We start from the raw sequence: 20979 nt of genomic DNA on the forward strand, positions 1-20979 counted from the left end.
TTCTTAGCTCGAATTCTTATTTGTCCGATGGTTCTTTGTCCGGTACAAATCTTGCAATCGATTTTAAGTAACTTCCCGACTAGCTAGACATTTGAAACTTTTAGAATATATCAGAACACGATGCCAATGTATTTTTTTAATACTTTTAGCCATCTTTAAGTAGAATTCAATTCATTTTTAGTTAATTCTGTTTTGTATGAAAAGTTATTTCGACACCATTATTGGTTGCTAGGGGTCTGGGGTCCTACCAACTAAATTATTAATTAATCCATGCGTTACTATGGAAATCAAAATGACATGTCAAAATGACATTTCAGTATTATTTCTATCAAGTACAAATTTTTTTGATCGTTTAAGCTAGTCAAGTCAAGTTTATATAATTCAACAGAAAATTTAAAAACGTTGTATATAAAATGTTCTTTTTATCTTGTAAATATTTATATTAATCATATTGAGTCAAAAGAAATATCCTTAAAAAATCGTTAGCATTTGCCTATAAAAATACATTTTGATCGGATTCTATTAATATAAGAAGAAAAATCTGTTTTCTCCAATCGTGGAATTATACGGTATAAATAATTTTAATACCGTAATAACAAAATTAAAAATTCTAGCCGAAAATTATAAATTTAACTAAATATATAATAATCTTATTTTTACATTTCGGTTTTAATTTAATAGCGCGATCGAGTCACTTTAATTCATAATCCCGATCTATATTAAAGTATAATGTCTGCATTAGAATATTACACATTATTATAATTTAGTAATTTCTTATAATATCAACTCTTATTTACGTCACAGTTTCAATCAAACTAATTAGTTAAAATTGAGTATTTTTTAATAAAGTTTGCAATTTATTATTGATTATTTATAACGTAGCTGCGTGGCTGGGACATGTGTTTCGGATGCACCCAGAGAGTGCAACACTTCGTATACTTTTGAAGCACAGCCTCAAGAGTTCCATCGCCGTGGCCGGATCTCTCTCACCCTGCAGCGGTGCTATAAAAGTGATCTACGCGCTGCAGGTCTAGTATGGCGGGAGGCGCGAGAGTTGGCGATGGACCGAGAGAAGTGGTGCGAACTTGTGCTTGGCCTATGCCCCAATACTGGGGCGTGACAGGAATGTGAAAGAACGTGAAAAATATATCAAAGTAAAAACAAGTTAGCAAAACGTCTGTAATTTTTTTTTATCTATTCACAAAATAGCTTATTTTTTATTACAAAATAACCCAAAATTTTCAAAAAATGCCAAGTACAGTAAAACTTAATTCTCAAAATTTTTATTTTAATAAGTGTTCCATCAATAAATGACAACCGTATTATAATAATTTTATTTTGACTGCGCAATTTTTTAATTAATAATTTGCATAACAACGTTACTATAAATGTCACAAATACTTTCTGTGAGTTTATGAAATAAATATTATTATATTATAATAATATAATATAATAATTATAACTATTTATACGTTCCACAGTTTTTAACGACTTTTGTGTGAGAAAATATGAAAACTAAGCTCTTTAACTTTATAACTAGATCAGTAGCGTCTGTTATGACTTGTTAATTGCAAAAATATCTCTTGTAATATATGTACTGCATTTGTGTAAATTGGAAGGACAATGCATAAATTGTCACTCACTCATCGAATCCATCACGAGACGTACTACGATTATCACGAGTCTTTCACTCATTAGTCAACCATCATTCCACTCGAATGAAATATTTTGATCACACCGATCTCTATTACCGTATTATTGTATACTCGTATCGACAAATAAATTCGCACCTCAAAACCTACAAGCAACAACGATTTTATCATTGACACCTCATTCTGCGACCAAAAATCATATGAAAAGAAATAATAAAATATGTTATGTGTCGTTTTTCCGTAAACTTTGAGTAAATTTGTTGTGAAAATATTTCTGATTTTTCTTGAACATAGACGAAAAAAAAATATTTATCTCATTATTCACTATAAGCCGTTAACATTATACAGATGACAAGGACCCCAAATGATTGATAAAGACATAGACATTAATTTGGATTGCGACGGAATGCATCACTTTCTAAGCCTGTTGCCACATTAGTGATTTATTGAAACGATGTAACCATAATTGTATCAAATTAACGTCACCGGTTTGTTGGTATATAAAGGAGTGCCGTTTTAATAAACATGCCGTTTATAAATTTAGGATTACATACAAAATTAAAATAAACACGCAATGCCCTTGAAACATCAAGCTATGAGGCGAGGAGTGGGATTCATGACCACTTCTGTGACTGGACATTGAGTTTTGTGTATACTATAGTCTCAGGTAGATAAATTAGCAAAAAAACTGCATCTATCATATTATTATGCAGAAGAATCTGAAGCACGTGCCTGGATTCCATCAAATATAAAGCTACGGAGGTGAGAAATGAGAATCACAACCCACTTCTGGGCTCTGGGTTATATAATTGACTTAGGTAGACAAATTACAGAATAAACTGCGTCTCTCATATTAATTAAATAACAAGTCTCTCGGCACACGGTTTAGATTGGGATTATTTATACATTCGTGTGGCGGTAGGGTGTAGAAGGCAACATATAAATACATAAAAATTTCTCATACATCGTTGACGCACCAGATATCATTAATGCATACCATCTTGATATATTATATAGTTTCTACGGAAAGCATACATAATTAGCATACAGAATGCAGGTCTCGGTCACATTCTCAGTGGTTTGAATTTCTCCACACTCCACTCCACCCAATTTATACAGGTTACTTGTAAGTTTTACGTATACAGTTCATCGTGGGATACTTGTTCGTGCGCCGCAGTATGTGAAACATGAGTTCGTATAACATTTTATCAAATGACGAGTTCTTCGTTGAACATTTCACCGTGAAATACATTTGTACGTATCTTACAAAATGTGATGATAGTTTGCAAATAGTACTTTTCCAATTAGATTAACCCTAACCTAACCTAGTAAAGACATCTCCACATGTTGTAGCATACGTGCAAATTAGCGTGAACTGTTTACGTACAAATTACCGGATACAATTTATACATGCTATTAGGTATATTCGCAGCTTGCATTCGAATTTACGTTAATAATTATTCATTATTGTCATTTAATAAAATGTTTTTCTAATTTCGAAAGAAATGAATATTTTTCATTTATATTGTAATTTGATAAAACAAGTCCGCCTTTTTCCCTGTGTCCGTCAGACGTGCGCAAAAAAATCAGTGAGTTCTGTATTTTTTTTTATTTTTCTTTCAAAAACATTATTTGACAATATTTCGTACAGCAACTTTGCAGTGGGAGCAGTCCCAAGCAAACAACAAATATTAAATAACAATCCGTTGTTTTGTTCGTTGTTTAGTAAACAATTTTGTTTAATTTAGTTGTTTTCATTTTGAATGTTGTAATTGGAAGGATTGTAATTTCAGATGGTGAATTAAAAATACCTTTATGTTCCGAATATTTAATTAGGATTAATTTCATACCACTTGATAGCATTGCTCTAAAATTAGTAGTTGATGTACTTTTGTGTGAATTTATTTGATTAGTTTAATCATCAATTATTCGTAAATATTATCATTGCAAATCTATTATTTAATTGAATGTCATTATGTATTTGATATTTCAATAGACTTTATGTATCAATTAAGTAGATTACATTTATCGCTCGACAGAGTGTTATTTCTATTAGCAATTTGTCCTACACCTTAGGTTAGGGGTTCTTAACCTATTTGCAGTAGCGGGCGCATTTGAGATTTGGGGTAATAGTGGTGGGCGCACATCGGATTTCTAGAAAGTTTTCTTAATTTTTTAGTGTGTCTTCTTGAAGAATTTCCGCTATAAAATTAGGTATTTTAGTAATGTCTATCAGTGGCGAAGGGTGACTTTTGGAAACAGGTAGGCTGTGGATAAAGCACACTTGTTACGGGAAATAAGAATATTTACGGGAAATAAGAAGATAATCTGACATAACTACTAATGAATAGTAGGTACACAAAAACCGATGAAATTTCAAAAGCTCACTGATGGTATAAAATTAAGCAATTAATTTTAATTATGTATTTTCCTAAATATAAACGCAAGATACGCTCAAAATATATTGAAAATATCCGTTGTTGTGAATTTGTTCCATAAAAATTTATAATTTATCCCGTAAACTAGACATTTCAAAATACTTCTATATTTAAAACACAGACTTAGATACAATATCAGATTTCAACTTACATAATTGGCTGAATAAATTGTCTTAGTCTATGAATAAACTAACTGACAAATAAAAATTACGAGATAAATTATTTATTATTTTTAACAACAATCAATATTTATATGTGATTGAATCCCTAGAAATTATTTTTTTTAATTATTTTATAAATTATTTTGAATAATGCACGTACGTAATATGTAAGCGTAAGCGCTCCTTAAATAGCTTACCAATTTATATGGGCCGCCGCAGACGTCTTGAATTTATGAGAAACAAACTTCATATAAAAAAGTTTTCGATTCACACGAACGTAATCCATACAATGCAAGCGAAACGAGATGTCGCTTATTTTTTTAAACCTTCGATACATGCCATAAATGGTGCTTATTGAAATAGTAGTGGAAAAGATCGTAAAATTATTATGACAATTATACGATAGATGTCGTTGGGCATATTGAATATATTATTATGTGATTATATTATTTCATATGTCAATATAAAATTAAAAAATATTTTTCTTAAGAAGGTAGGCTTTTAATAATCGCTTAGTATGGAGTCTTTGCCACTGATGTCTATATATTATCTGTAATGAAAGGATTAAAAAAAATGTAGCCATCGGTTCGATAATGAAATATTGCTGGAATATGTTTTCAAATTGCTCTAAAAGCGTCTTAAGATGTAAGAAATAATTGTACGTCTAAAATATTTTCGCCAATCACTTTTTCATCCATGCAAAATGTACAAGAGAATTTTTCGAAAAAATATTTATCCAAAACTATATTTTAGCTTTGAAGGCTTTTATAGAAATAATCATTTCTGCTAGGTATATCTTTATTTTTTCCCTGAAATTCAAGATTTAAATTGTTTAATTTTCCACAACTATCAGCCAATGATGGTCATCTAATTGTTCGAATAGTTCACCTGTTGAAATGAAAATTTTTTGAATGTCAAATCTCAAAAATATAGTTATTTTGTTGCAATTTCAATAAATATTTTTTTTTTAAATATTTTTTTTTCGTTATTTAATACTTTGCCGGGGGCGCACGAATATGGCTCCGCGGGCACGTGGTTAAGAACCCCTGCCTTAGGTCGTTACTATGTATCAAATACACGTGTTTTTTTTGTTGCCAAAACGACGAATCAGCAATTTTAATGTTTTTAATTGACTATCGAAAAATGAACATAAAAGGAAAACTTAAATTAGGGTTATTGAAAATTAAAATAAATATTTTTTATTTGGTTTAGGTTTAGAGCATGTTATGTCAACGTGTTCTTTTACCATTTTAAGAATGTTCCTTCTCTCTTGAACCGACAATATTTTTCATGGCTAAGCCACTATTTAAACGGGCTTAAAAACACATCACAAAACAACAATTACTATACAATCACGTGTGTATCCTTATCTTGGGCACTGCAGAAATGTACTTCATGCCTGGCCCGAATAATTATGGTATATTATATATATTTTAAACTTGTCTTACACTAGTAACATTAAATAATTCAAAGAATGTTTTATATATTTCAATTTGACAAATAATTGTAGTATTATCACTTTTGTAGTGTTAACCTTTAAGAGCGTACTTCAGTGAAACGGCAAATAATTTTCAACAGTAGGTGCGACAAAATTTCTCACTAGTCGCAAATCGGAGACTCACAGTCGAGGTGTCCGCACGTCGATTTGTTTTGTCATGGCGTCGGATGAAAATATTCTTAAATCGTGTAACGATGACTAAAAAACTTTATATATGTACTTAAAAAAGAAAACATGTCAATTAATATACTATTATTATCAGTAATATAATAATAAACGTAACATTAAATGGACGCATGTTAGATTTTTATGAAAAAATTATATTTCGTTCGGCACGCGTCATTTGCACAATCCGCGCATCGCCTAGCCACGATCTTTTTAGACCATGCCTCAGCTGAAGTATAGCTTTAATGCTAATTTGTATAATAATTTAATCATTACCTTAAAAATATTTTTTTCATATTTAAGATAAATGGCAAAGCGTGTATTCAGTCTATGTATGGTTAGAAACAGAATACCTAGTAAACTGCTCACTGTTTACTGTATATTAACTGTTTTATATAATCTCATATAGACATTATTCTTCTTTTTCCAATTGCTACAGCCTTATTTGGCTCTTGGCTTCCTAGCTATACTTCATGATAACCGGTCTTCTTCGTACGAAGACACAAAATGTTTTTCAGGTATCGTTGTGCCTTGAAATGAAACATATTTGTTAGACCAAAGCGACATTTTGTCACCTAACACAGTGCTCCGCAACCTTTTCTCACCCACGGCACATGAAAGGCCTTCCCATAATTCCACGGCACACCACACGTAAAACAATTTATACACCAAAACATAGACCCTCACATCCTAAAGGGGGACCCCAGGCCAGGATCTTAGCAGGTCCTTCTACCTATCGCTAAGTAATCGAGTATTGACCTAATAATAAATGTATTCTACAATCGCATGTTTTTAAATATTAATACCTGCGTAGAAAAATAGCACCGCAGGCGACTTGTTTTACTATAAGAGCAAATTTGTAATTTGTGTTATCTCACTTGTCTGGTTGACCTGCCACGCCGGCCTCCCCTTAGCCTGGGCCCTCAGGCTAGAGCCCTGTCAGCTCCCCCTTGTAGGGGCCATGCATCAAAATTATATTGGTTTATGTTTTTTTTTTATTTGATAAATAATTAAATATACAAACAACATAACAGTACAAAAGAGTACATATTGCCATTTATTTTTTTTGTATTATGAATATATTAACTAAATAATGTGATGACTGAGCTTGTCAATGAACGTAAAAGTTTTATATATGTATTTGATATTTGAAAGAATAACCCGTAGTTCTCGGTCAAAACCCTTCAAGGAAGGCTGCTTATTATTTTTAATAATTATAACTTAAGTTGAAAAACATTATTCACCTATATATATCGTAGAAAATGGGAATTGAACTGCGATAGCCTCGTCGGAAATCCGAGGATATTCTTTATTAACCGAAATCCAGAAAATAGCCAATCGAACATCGGCGAAGTTCACAGTTTAGCGTCCTATCGTTTTTCAAGTCAACCAATTCCTCTCGAATTTATAGAGAAAGCGCTTCTACAGAATTTTCGGCATTCTTTGCAAAAGGGTTTCGAATCCAGTCGTATTGATAGTATGAAAGTAATGATGACACTTCTTTTGCAGCAAGTTTAAATCTTTTTGAAACGGATCCAAAATTAATTGTTTGTTTTCAATGGTGTCTGGTAGGTCTTTTGGTACATTTGTAGAGATCCTTGTCTTACTCCTTCTAATTTATCAGAGCACGTCAATATATTTTCATTCTGACCTTGCATTCTTTTATTAAGTTCATGCAGGTGCTTAAATATATTACCAGTCATGTACGCAAATTTGGCTATTAAGTAAGTATTGTATAGTATACAAAATTATTCGTGTTTTTTTTTTTGGAGCAATGCACCGCGGCACACCTAGCATCGTCTCACGGCACACTGGTTGCAGCGCACTGCTAACATACCCTTTTATATATTTATGCCTATTACAATTCTCTCCCTTTTCTTGAAGATGTTAAATGTTCAATCCGGTCTTCTGGATACGAAAGTATAGTAAAAAAAAAAGTAATTAGTGCTGGCGTTTTCTTCAATATTCGCACATATATACACCTTAAATCAATATAATTTATCATTAATATACCTAATTGTTATAAAATTGTGTTTTAAAGTATTTATTACAAAATTAATTATACCGATATAAATAAAATCGCCAATGATTTTTAATAAATTCGCATTTTACTTGTCAAAGTTTATCCTTGAACCCCAGTATACGACAGATGAAAACCTCAACAAACAATACCAAACATAGATGTGGGCAACGCTTTTGGGGTGAAGGACATATTCATGTCCTATTTTTGTGGGGTTTGTATTTACAGAAAAACACGGGTAGAGAATGTACAGGTTGGTGTGTTTGAGTTTTTTTAAATCGCCTGTCGGAAGGTTTCGTTTGACATCGGTTCAACGTGAAATCACTCCCGGGAATCGATTAACGCACATCACTGTATTCATACACAATATACTACAGTGCAGATACATGTAACTTTTAAACATTTTAATTATTAAATATGTCAATCACAGGCGTCCACTTTTTTATTTAAAAATAATTAAATTTTATCGAACTTGTCATCATCATTAATTCTGGACGGTTGAGGCTTTTGAGATGTGGCTGTATAGACGCATCCTCAAAAATCCTAAGACTGACCGATTGATAAACGTTGATCTTCTCAAATCGCATAAAAAGTAGTATCAAAACCAGAAACACATATTTCGCCACATCAACAGAAGAAAAAAGTACAGCATTCCAAGAAAAGATCAACATTATACGTAGCAAATGACGATGCCGCATTTCATGACTTAAGAACCTCCTTGATTGATCCGAGTGCAAATACATCAAAATTTTCTCGGTAACAGATGATATAGTAAATATTTCCCTGATGCTGGACGATTTACGTTAAGGGATGGCATGATGAGAAGATGAACCATTTGCCCAATCCATAGGCTACTACTTGAAACAAAATTAAAAAATTCAATATTCAATATTCAATTGTTTCATAACCGCATAATCTAAGCCGGTTCGCACGTCAAGACTCGTCGGTCTGTAACGTGTCGAATACGTCGATGGAACGTCATCGTTATTCACAAAATATACGTTGCCAAATGGTGCTCCTGGGATTGGTCGAACGCGACTTTGAGTTTGAAAAAAACATCTAGTGCTGCCATCGACAAATCGCATGCGTTTTGGGCTGCGAGTCGAAGACGTCAGAATGCATAACCTACGAATTAGTCATTCCTATACCAGCTCGCCGGTATCCTTATCCAAATATCATCGAGAGGTTACGTGCGACTCTCGCTAGGTAAATGTGCGCGGTCTTCACATGCAACATCAGATCAACGTTCTTAGACGGTTTGATTTATAACTGTGCGGTAGACGAAGCGTGTATAGATATGAGAGCCGGCTAACGGTCGACTAACGGGTTCTGAGACTACGGTAAATAACAATTATTGATAAACACATTTATAAAAAAATAAGTTTTAAAATTATTTTTTCATTTTTACATAATAACATTTTTTTAGATATTAAGTGTGCCGTGGTCGATCTACTATTTGTTTATCATTATTTGCATCACTCTTCAGAACCCCAATTAATAGGACAGAGATTTTAATAATGATAGTCTACATTAATTTAGCCTACGGCTCGTGAAGAAGAAGATTAATATCATGGGTGCAGTGGCGGGTTTAGGGACTAATAGTCCCGAGGCATTGACTAATAATTATAAGCCTCCACGATAAAAACCATCAATTCCAACTACTAACATACCACGTAAAAATGACAATATTTTATTATATCTTCCCAATCTAAACTGTTGAAAATGACAGTAATGAATACACATAACAATAATATTAGTGGCTTATTTTTGTGTGAAAGTTCTACATATTATCTGTTAGAGTTGTTATTTTATAGGTTTCTTACTTTATCTAGTTTGAGGGATTTTTGTGCTTTGGGTAATATTTATACTCAATTTTTGAGAAATACGTATCTTATTACGACTTTGTGTAATATAATATACTAGCAGTACGTATCACCCGGCGCTGCACGGTAATGAAATGGTTTAATGGTTAAATATTTGAAAATTAAAAACTCTAAATTTAATACATAGAGTGCAAAGGATTGAATTTAAAAAACACGGAAACGCGATGGAAATATTTACACCAAATCATCAGATTATCTATATGCAATCTGTCAGAACTGAAAATTGCACATAGGGTAAGTCTCGCTGAGACTTTTTGAATTGGATTCATTGGAAAATTTGGCAGCACTGCGTCATCCGCGCCGCACCAACTCGGTTGGCTCCCTACCGATTAGCGCTTCTAATAACACAATTATTTGCATCTAACTTTGCCATTTGACCTCCGATTGAGCTAAAATAAACAAAAATATTTTTAAATGTTCAGATTCTAGCGAAATTTTTAATTAAAAAAGGGGTTGCAGCATTAACTTCCGCGTTTCAAGGACCTGTATGCGGTGGGTTTTTTCCGCAAAAATCGTAAAACTGTCCCCAGGATGCAACGGGTTAAATCTGAAATTTGAGACCCCCACAACGCACTCCGACTCGTCGGTTTCCGTCTACTCTCCAAATTTTGTCGAAATCCGACTGCGCATATGGATTTTCATAAAGAAAAACAGACACGACGGTACAAACATCCAAATATATTTTCGAAATTATAGTATAGATTTATTTATGACTGGTTTGAATTGTTTTGAGGCCCCTTTTAAATCTTCAGAGGAATCGATTTGCGTTAAATAAAATCGCCGCTTCACTAGTCCATCGACCAATGATCTACACATACGGTACTTTTAAATCTAATTTGTAGTACTGCGCAATTCAGGTTTGATTGTAATCAGACAAAGATTGTGCTTTGTTTATCCAATTTAAATCGCTACACTGTGTACGCATGGTAAATATATTACCCACCCCAAACCAACGCCCTGGGGATGTATCGCTCTTCAAGAATATTCGGTACCTTTTTTGAGACAAGATCTTATTACGGCTTTGTGTTAGTACACATATGTAGGTACTTGAGACACTAAAATAACTTAGAAATAACAATAATATAATAGGTTTAAATTTTGGAGACTTATCCGATGTTGACCGCGTTTTGTGAATATACATATAATATTAATATTCTTTTATCTTTTAGTGATAATTTATATTTATAACAATTACTTTGTATAATAGTATTTAGATAAATATTAGTAATTATTACAGAGATAGTTTCTTTATTACAAAACAAAAAGAAAGTTTGAGTGTATTATATTTTGTCAGCTTATAATATCGTGAGTCCCAGGTTTGAATCCTGGGTCTGGCAAATACACATTATTTTTCAATTTTTGGTTGTAGTCAGAGTATGTAAAAGGTTGAGCAAGTGTCTAACATCCATTGATTTGATTTGGTCCATACGATCATATTATTAGGATAAGGCATGGTCCAGTAGTACTATTAAATTAATTCCTATAGGTTACGTAATGCAGTGGCGAATCATGGTGATAGGCTATTAAGATTTGACATAAATAGTGCGCACTAAATTGTGTCACTAATTTGTTTTCATTGAACTACTATAATGCTTAATGGATAATTGTTGACTATTATCTACTACAACTTGGATTAGGCAGGGTTTAATTGAATTTTGAAAACGAACTAGTATCGTCTGTAAATTGTACTCTTAATTCAATGAAAACATATAAGTATGACTGATAAAGTTTAATGTGCACTATTTATGTCAGATATTAACAGCCTACCTCCATCTCTCGCCACTGATTTAAGAAAGCTATTTCGATTCTCGATTTGCTGTTTAACTCATAAAGAGACGGAATCCTTCCTCTCTTTCACTCCAGCAACAATTCAGGAATAGTATTTAAACACATATTAAATTATTTTTCTTCTTGTAATGACACTTTCTCTCGAAGCTCGGCTACTGAATTCCAGTACCTCTCTTCAGTACTTCCTATCTTAACCAATGCATTAGACACTGAGCCACTTAAAGAGATTGCATAGCCAAGAAAAGCTCCTTTTACCAAAGTTTCTGGCTTTCTGCTATCCTCAACTTTTCCCTGTATTAGTAAAGTAAAGTAAAGTATTACACTTCTCATTGAGTAAAATTTGGCCAAGTATGCAGTTTTTTGAAGTGGAAAATAGTAGCTATAAATTATTTTGAGTTATTGGGTCGTCTTAAAACAAGATCGGTGGTAATGTGATCAGCTCTTCAGGTACGCCTATATATCTCTAAAGCCTATATTCTTTTTAATTAACGTCCTGGTTTTAACTCCCTATTCCTAGACCATTGCACGTAGCACCTAATCGCCCATAATTTCTTCATAACGACTTCTCTTCATAACGACGACTCTCTCAACGAGTCATCTCAATTATTCTGATCTTACGGTCTGTGGTTCAGTATTAATATAGATAGCAACCGAAGTATTTTTCATACGCCATCCTCTTTCTAGGCCAATTAAAAATTATATAGTTTGCTTGAAAAGATAAGTTTTAAACGACGTAGGTATAATCAGACCAGCTTTAAAAATAAATTAATTGAGGACACTGCTTGATGTATGGCAACTATCATCTTTTGTGATTCGGTACACGCCCGATTAAGACCTAATGTATGATATCTGGGTTTATTTGTAAGTTTAGATTAAATATAAAACAGATGGGGTGAGCTCATGCATTGGGACAGGAAATATTACGCTACCGCCACGATTTTTCCCCTGACCCTTTCCTTCCTACTGTGATGCCCGTTACCTACATTATTTAAATTTCATAATATCAGTAAATCACTACTTCGATTCGATTCGAGAAATTTACAACATCGGCATACTTATCTTGATTACAATTGGTAGTGCTCCATACTTGTTTATCAAGTATTACTTAATTATATATATGCACTGATGTAAAAGCTGTCGAACAATAATTAATTATTCTTTTCGTTTACAAATCGTTTATCTCCGCCCAATAGACACTCTTCGCCACTGCTATGTTCAATAATATATTATTTAGACACCTGTCGAATCTTGTAAACATCTACAAAATCATTGAAAGCTCCCTTTTGACTTGAGCCGTTTTCCCACAGAATATATCGAAGGGCCAAAGTTAATCGGCAATCCATCCATCAAAAGCCGCCCGTCAAAAAGATGTCTCGGAGTGTTCGGCAAAGCACTCGACCGCGCGGGGAGCTTCTCAAACTTCTGCGCCAGTCAATATGAAAACGCTCAACTTTTGATATTGCGTTAACGCGTCTGCTCGTTTAGTCTCTGACACAAGTGTACTGAAGATAAAATCTTAACGTGTTTGCCGAGAACTTTGCCTTTCGTGACGTTTACATAATGTTATTTATTTTCTTCGGAAAAGCTTGCAACAACTTCGACAATTTTCTCAAACATCAATAACAACTCGCGTACAATTGTAGTTATGTACTGAGCACTACAATTCGAATGCAATGTAATATTGTTTTGCATCTTTCAGCATATGTGCACTCACTGGCCACGAATACAATTAATTCTAACGTATATAATAAATTATTATAATAAAGTAGGTAAAAACTTTATCACCTAAGTGCCTATTAAGTCAAGAATCTCAATAAAAAATATAGCAAACAAATTATGATGTGTTTGTAAAAAACCCCTATCACTGATAATACATCGTCAAACCCCTAATAATAGATCATTAAATAATAATCAATAATAATACTACATTCAAGAGGTGTATAATCGTCAATACTGGGAAAACAAATAAATTGAAAAAAAAGTTGATTTTCCAGACCGGGATTATAATCATGTGTGATTTAATAAGCGGCTAAACCAATTTTTCATCGTGGCGCTGTCAATGTTTTGCGCATGGCTTGTTGTAGTGTTAAAAATAATATATATAAATTACATATCTAGATGTATGATAGGTACATATATATTTGTATATCACATCAATATATGTATGTGTATATTACATATATCGCACCCGGTGAATAATAGTGGCACAAGTCGAAAAACCTGTGTTTTCAGGAGAGCAGTTTGAATATTTTATGTTTGTGTGTTAAATCAGTTTATTATAAATTTCAAAATATTTTTGCATCAAAATGTGGGAACTAGGTATTAAATTAGGTTGCAAATCTGAATTTTTATTTTTGTATATTTTAAGGGTATATAAGACAAAATTCGAGTTTGTGCCATTGTTATTGCCAAAATATTTTTAAAATTGTAACTTGTGCCTCTGAACAATATATGATATTGTTAAAATATAATATAAATAAAAGCCAATTTGTAAACATTTTTATTTAAACCAAATAACTATAAACAAAATAAAAATAAACCTTTTTTCTTATTACAAAGTTGCTTACGACACGCTTATAAATTAAAAATTGTCAATGAAAATTATAATTGAAACAAGTAGGTAAGTCATCAGTATAATTTCAAAATAGCTGGAGAAACATTTTAATTATAAGAAACAATAGTTTATACTAATAAACCACAACATTGCAAAAAATATAGAATAAAGTCAATAATGCATAAACAAAATAACGAGGAAATCAATTATCATCAAGAATATTATCAACCCTATCAGCATCGGTAGTAGTGGAAGCCTTCAAATTTTTGTAAAACTGATGATAGTGACTTGGAATGAGATGTGCGTCGAATAAAGACCATAGATTTTAAAAGACATTCGCAAGAATAGAGGCACAACTTTATATAAGCGTGCAGTTGGCACACTTGCGTCATCTGGTTTTGAATTTTATCCGCAATAACAATGGCACAATGATCATTGTGCCACTATTTCTGCTTGAATTTAAGTAAAATTTTATAATATAATAATGATAAAATTGCTTTTAAGGTTACCATTATATTTTTAAGAATTATGCCGCTCTTTGTGCGGATAGAAATGATATCTAGGAACATTTCTGCATACTTAACTCAAAAATGACAATTTGGACTTGTGCCACTAATATTCCCCGGGTGCGATATGTGTTATCTGTTTAAATTTTCAAAATTGGTCAAATCCAAAATCCATGGAAAATATGTTTTTATGGAATAGCATTTATTAGATTTTTTCAACATTGATACATTATTTTTTTAGATAGCACACCAAGGTTTCATATTATGGCTTACTTTAGGATAGGATTTGACCAATTTTGATACCAGACAACACATACATGTGTGTATATTACATTATTATACACGTTGTGGTTTAAACGTAATACAAGCGTAACAAAATATACCAGTAGAAATATCGAATTTATTTATTTTAATTGACGGGCGTAAATAAAGTTTCCAACATTCCTGTATTGAATACTGTTTGAAAAAAATACACCTTAGTACCTATAATGTATTATATTATGTAAACTACCAATGATATTTATATAGTCCAGTGGCGGGGGCCCGAAAAAGAGGGTGTACCATGCAGAAGGTACGGTTGTTCTGATTTTTGGATATTTTTTATAAGTTTATCGTCCTAATAAAAAAAGTTTTCAACCTTAACGCACGCTATGTTTTTTTACAATATCTCTTCACCAGTACCTACAACGATAAAAATAGTTATTATCGATTCTATATAAAACATAATTTTATATATTTTTTTATTTTAAATATTTTAATACATTGAATAGATGGCGCGCTACAGCGATGCAAATCGGAGTAAAATATTAGAAAAAAATACAAAACTCCATTTTGGTCATATTATATAGTAAATATTGTTTATTAATTAAGAGATTAAATAAAACAAAACTTGTATGTACTACTTATTATATATATTGCCAAATGATATAAAATATTTCCTGAAAACATTACTGTAATCCAATTTAATCCGATTTTAACGTGAAGTACCTATGGTGTATTTGAAAGAAAAACAGAAGCTCCATACAGTTAGAATAATATTGCCATAGGTACATTACAAATGTATTTTGCAGAGTTATGAGAAAGGGTGCCACATTTTTTATGAAAAGCAAAAATCGACGTTTCATTTTCAATATTACGTTTTTAAACAGTCCTACGAGACAACCATCGCCTTAGATTAAACTATAGTATAGTATAGTATAGAAAGGGTTCACTCGTAATCTATGCACGAGCGGCTACGATGGTAACATTATGTACTGCTAAATTAGGCGTTTAGTTTCAAAGTGGATAACCTCCATTTTTTCCTTTTTTGGTTTTGATTCTGATTCTGTAAGTCCTTTTGAATCATATTAAAATTCAGCTCACTCTGTTAGTAAAATATAATTTAACCAGAGATTAATTTTCAAAGTCGTTGAGTCGCCATTTTTTAATATTTTATGACTAATGTTAAACCTGATATTTTTTTATTTTTAAATACGTTAAAGACATTTTATTTCACTAATTGTTTTTTTTTTAATTGTTTACTAATATGTTTCCAAAAAGAAAATGTTCCATATTTATTTCTAAATGTGCATGACGGATTTTTGCATTTATCTCAAAATGGTGGAAGATGGAGGTTACCGATTTTTAAACTAACACCGTCGAATAGGTAATACGTTGGTACGTACCTAATAAGTTAATACGTAATTCATTCTAGTAAGAAAAGAAAATACTACCACAATTTCAAATGAAATCGCAATAATCGAACAAACTTAGATCTAAAAACACTAAAAAAGCCATACAATATCAATAGGTATCACGTTACAAATAACTACTAAAAATAGGTATAGGGGTGAGCAATTATAAAAAGACACAAAATTGATTTTCTTTTTTACACCAACTGCAACGCTGCGGCAGAAGAGAAGGGATTTAGATTCTTATGACCCTGTCACTTTAACCTTGACTTCACAGGTAGACAGATCTTTTTGATATACCGTTTATCTTGGTGGTTGCTGCTCGGATAGCATCCAACTTTAAATTCAGTTTGACAATTGGATTTTTTAAAGAATCGGTGAATACTAAAGGACGTAAAGATGAGTATCCTTATGTATATAATTTTTTTTTTATAATTTCTCTACCTCAACAAACATTTATCACGAGTATTGTTAGAAAAAAACGCCCACGGTGGCCGCGCGGCATAAGCGTTGGACTATCATGCCGCGGGTCCCAGGTTCGAATCCTGGGTCTGGCAAGTACACATATTGTTTTTCAATATGTGTGTGGGTCAGGGTATGGACCTAATAGGTTGAGCAAGTGGCTGACATCCATTTCTCGTAAAAACAAAATCTGTTAATACAAACCTCTACTCTGTGGAGGCCCATATGATCCTATTAGGATCGGATATGGTCGAAGAAGAAGATTGTTAGAAAATACCATTTCTCTACTTTCTTCATTTATTTTAATTGGATCAATCTAATTTATCGTTTAATAAATAATCGGTAACTATTTACATTACAGTATTTAATTTACACGTGGCGCCCCAATTACTAATATACTCGTATTATACACTTACGTGGCTTTCACATTTGGTATCTTTATAATCTATAGATTCATGTTTCACTGATAGTTTTTAAATATTTCTAAATTTTTCTACATAATTTCACCTTATATGATTTACATTTTCTTTTATTTCTATACCTACATGAACTTGCACCTTTTTACTGTAACATAAGATAATATGTCCTTAAAAGACGACTTCAATTATAAAATATTAAAAATACATTTTTAATTAACTATTTCTTTTATTCAAACGAATAATTCACAAGATTTAAGAATACATCATTCTGATTATTGAACATTATATAATTTTAGAAAAACAAGTTAGTAATCATTTTTAAAAGTAAAATAGCTACCTACTTTGATTTAATAAACAAAAATCGATTGCCGAAGTAACATGATTTCGAAGAGCGCTGAGTGGTAGGTATTTAATAGCCAATAGCTTAAATATTGTCGTCATTAGTATGTCTTCCGTAGCATAATGGTTGAATGCGACGAGTTTGGGGCGTTTACCCGTTGGAGATGCCGGATTCGATTCCCGACCGGTTGGCTTACTTTTTTCAAAAAAAAAGTTTTTTCTATTGGTTGTGATATACTTTCTCAGTTAGTGTTTTTCTAAAATTATATATTGTTTAAAATTTTTAGTTTAAAAATTTAAAATACATTTATTATAAAGTGTCGACATTGTACTTTATTCACTAGTCCTCTCAGCCCGTTAATAATTTTAATGAAATATACCGTGACTCGTTTTAATCTTCTTAATACGCGGTGACTAATAAAATGATGATGTGCTCAATTTATTTATGACGTCTCAAATGTTTACTCTGCCTAATCATATTTATTAAGCTGAGTGCAAATTTACTTTGGGCAACTGAAATTCCAAAGTCACAGCGGTGTCCTCAGGCATCCACCAGCAAATATAATTAACCTTGAAATACCTTTTTCCCTTTCATAAGAGGCTTAGCTCCTTTTGCAAAGCGAAAAGCAATGTCTGACAGCGGTCGCCGTGCCTCTTGTCGTTGCTCTTGCCGTGACGGGTAGATCCGTCATCAAAACTTTGCTCTGGCTTGTACCTACCTGCCCAAATCACTCACCAGAGCTTAACTTTGTCGCGTAAATGAAACATTTTGTAATTGAAAATGATTTTAGTATAAAGTCATGACCTGTGATCCTTGAATTTTTAGAAACATGCCTACATACTATAAGTGCTTTTACTGTTACGATCAGAATAAAGTCGTTTATTTATATACACTTTCGGTTACGATATAATGAAAAAGGTAAATTTTATAAATGGGTGGTTCAAAATAATTATGGATCAAGTCTATCAAAATGGATCATGAGATATTTGGACCTAAAGTTAAAACTCCCTTTTGTAAAATTCAGGAATGTTTTCACTTTATATACTTACCATATTTTGATAGTACATGGATCAATTAAAATAAATATAGATATATAGAATATAGTCAAAACATAAAGTATATTCAGGTTTTATTAATATTAGCAAATTAATAGCAAATACCTCTTTATACTGCTGAAGGAACTGTCAAAATGGACATGATTCGTATTCAATTTGATGTCTTATCAATACTAGTATTGTCATTTATGTAAAAAATTGTAGAGCTACGATTGTCATATTAACACAAAATATAGAAATCTGTTTTATCTAGCCAGTGAAATAAAAAAATCGAAAAAAAAATGAAAATTGGACTTGATCCATAATTATCGTGAACCACCCAAATATAACACAGGAGACGCAGGTGAATAAATGAAGATATGCATTGTACCTATTTGAGTCGCCTAGAGGCATAACAAACATTTTGTCATTTTTTAGTTAAATATACCAAGTGATTCAGATGATAAATGATATCAAATGATAAAGAAAAATAGTTGCCTATTAAAAGTCATTTTAAACCATGTGAAAATCGTTGACAAAGTTGACTGGTGTCATAACGTACATTTATCAATGAATAATGGACTTCTGTCAGAAAAGCCTTTCTTACTAATCAGGGAGCTCTATTTCTCATAGTGCTGTGTATCTGCGGCCTTAGGAGTATAATATATATTTAAAAAAAATTCTATGTACCTACTCACTCACTCATTCATATTAAAGGGAGTTCAATATTTTTTTCTAATTACAAAAAACAGTGCTCTGGTGGTTTTTTGTGATTATCTCAAAACTTGATTTTCGGAATATGTGAGTTATGACTGTAGGCAACTCATATACAGTTTTTTTTTATTGAAATGTTTGTTTATAGACATTAAATTTAGGGTAATACATATTGTGCGTGGCACTTTTTGAAAGTTCATTACATTGATGATAGTAAAGTTATTTACATTGAATACTATTTTAAATAGTTTAGACATTGTTAATATTGTCAAACGTATCTATAAATTAAATATTATGTATTTTTATGATTACAGATTATTTACTTCACAAATTAAATAGAAAGTGTCGTTTAAAATTTGATTATGTAACAATACGATACGAGCACGATGCAGAATCATCTAGATTAACTTGACAATAAACACCATCCAGAATTGATAATTTTCGACTTAGTTCGATGTGTCGTGACAGTATTTAAAATAGTTTTATTTATGCTATTTGACGTATGTATGTATACGGATAAAGATATGCGCGTATCTTAGAGACTTAAGTACGTTCCTAAGTGTGGTTCTGCATCGCGTTCTTAGATGAGAAGTCTCCAAGATAAGCGCCTATCTTAAAGAGGCTAATATCGCCAACTTAAATTGCATCGCCAACAGTATCCAAACACAAAAATACTTCATAATATTATAGCAGGTAATAAATCTACGGAAAAAGGCAGTGGGCCAAAACGAAACGATTTAATATACGGTCAAGACACGCCTCACTAAGTGTAAATCTAAATACCCACATGTAAAATTGTGTGTCATGATGACGTTGAATGGATTTTCTTTATTATATTAAGTATGACAGGGGGTTTCAGAAAACCAAGTTATGATATATTAATTTAGTGGGCCACGTCCCGAAAACGATTGGGAGCCCGTAGACTTACGTATTGTAGTATTACGTTGCTTGATGGTATTTCTGAAACGATTATGGTGTATAAAAACTGATAACCACTGGTAAAGTATGTTGTAAGTTGGCGTGTTGAATCATGATGGCAGCATTATTTACCGAAAATATTTTTATAATTGGCAATAACCATGTTCAAAATCAGCGTCCAATTGTTATTAATTATTTATTTATTTAAGAGAACAAAATACTGTTGACAAAACAAATCTAAATTCACGACGTTCACAACATGGAATTTATAATATATCAAATATTACCCTCATAAGAGAGAAAAAAATATCTATAATAAAAAAACATAAGTACAATTTTATACTTACAGAAAAATTAAAATTTAGAAAACAAAATACATAGCATTTCACTGAAATTTTTTATGTGTTTGGGGAGTGCATTGACTTGCTAAATTATAATAATTGAGATGGATAAGCCCAATGACATTATTAATGGACGACGCACTCAATACAGTAGCTAGCAAGTAAATTCGCGCATTCGCATGTATAGGTAGATGTCACGCAATTTCCATTATGCGATATCACGCATCGGGAATTTATAGCAATATTACCTTTATTGTAATGGCGTTAGAGCAGTGTTTTTAATGTTAGTGTTCATTTGAGCGAACCCGTTCGAACCGAACCATTCGGCAGACCCAACAAAAAGCATCAGGAATTTGTAGCAATATCACCTTTATTGTAATGGCGTTAGAACAGATTATGCCATTCGGCAGACCCGA

At 32.1% G+C, this 20979-nt stretch overlaps 1 protein-coding gene across 1 annotated transcript in view; it reads left to right on the top strand.

Annotated features, from left to right (window-relative positions):
• unc-13-4A (BAI1 associated protein 3) overlaps positions 1 to 20979 on the top strand; it is a 218672-nt gene that overhangs the window by 53442 nt on the left and 144251 nt on the right. The gene's annotated exons all lie outside the window — the stretch shown is intronic.

This window comes from Rhyacophila brunnea, unplaced genomic scaffold (assembly GCF_057557595.1).
Source record: "Rhyacophila brunnea isolate RB1 unplaced genomic scaffold, BYU_Rbru_1.0 scaffold_9, whole genome shotgun sequence".
NCBI classification, from domain to species: Eukaryota; Metazoa; Arthropoda; class Insecta; order Trichoptera; family Rhyacophilidae; genus Rhyacophila; species Rhyacophila brunnea.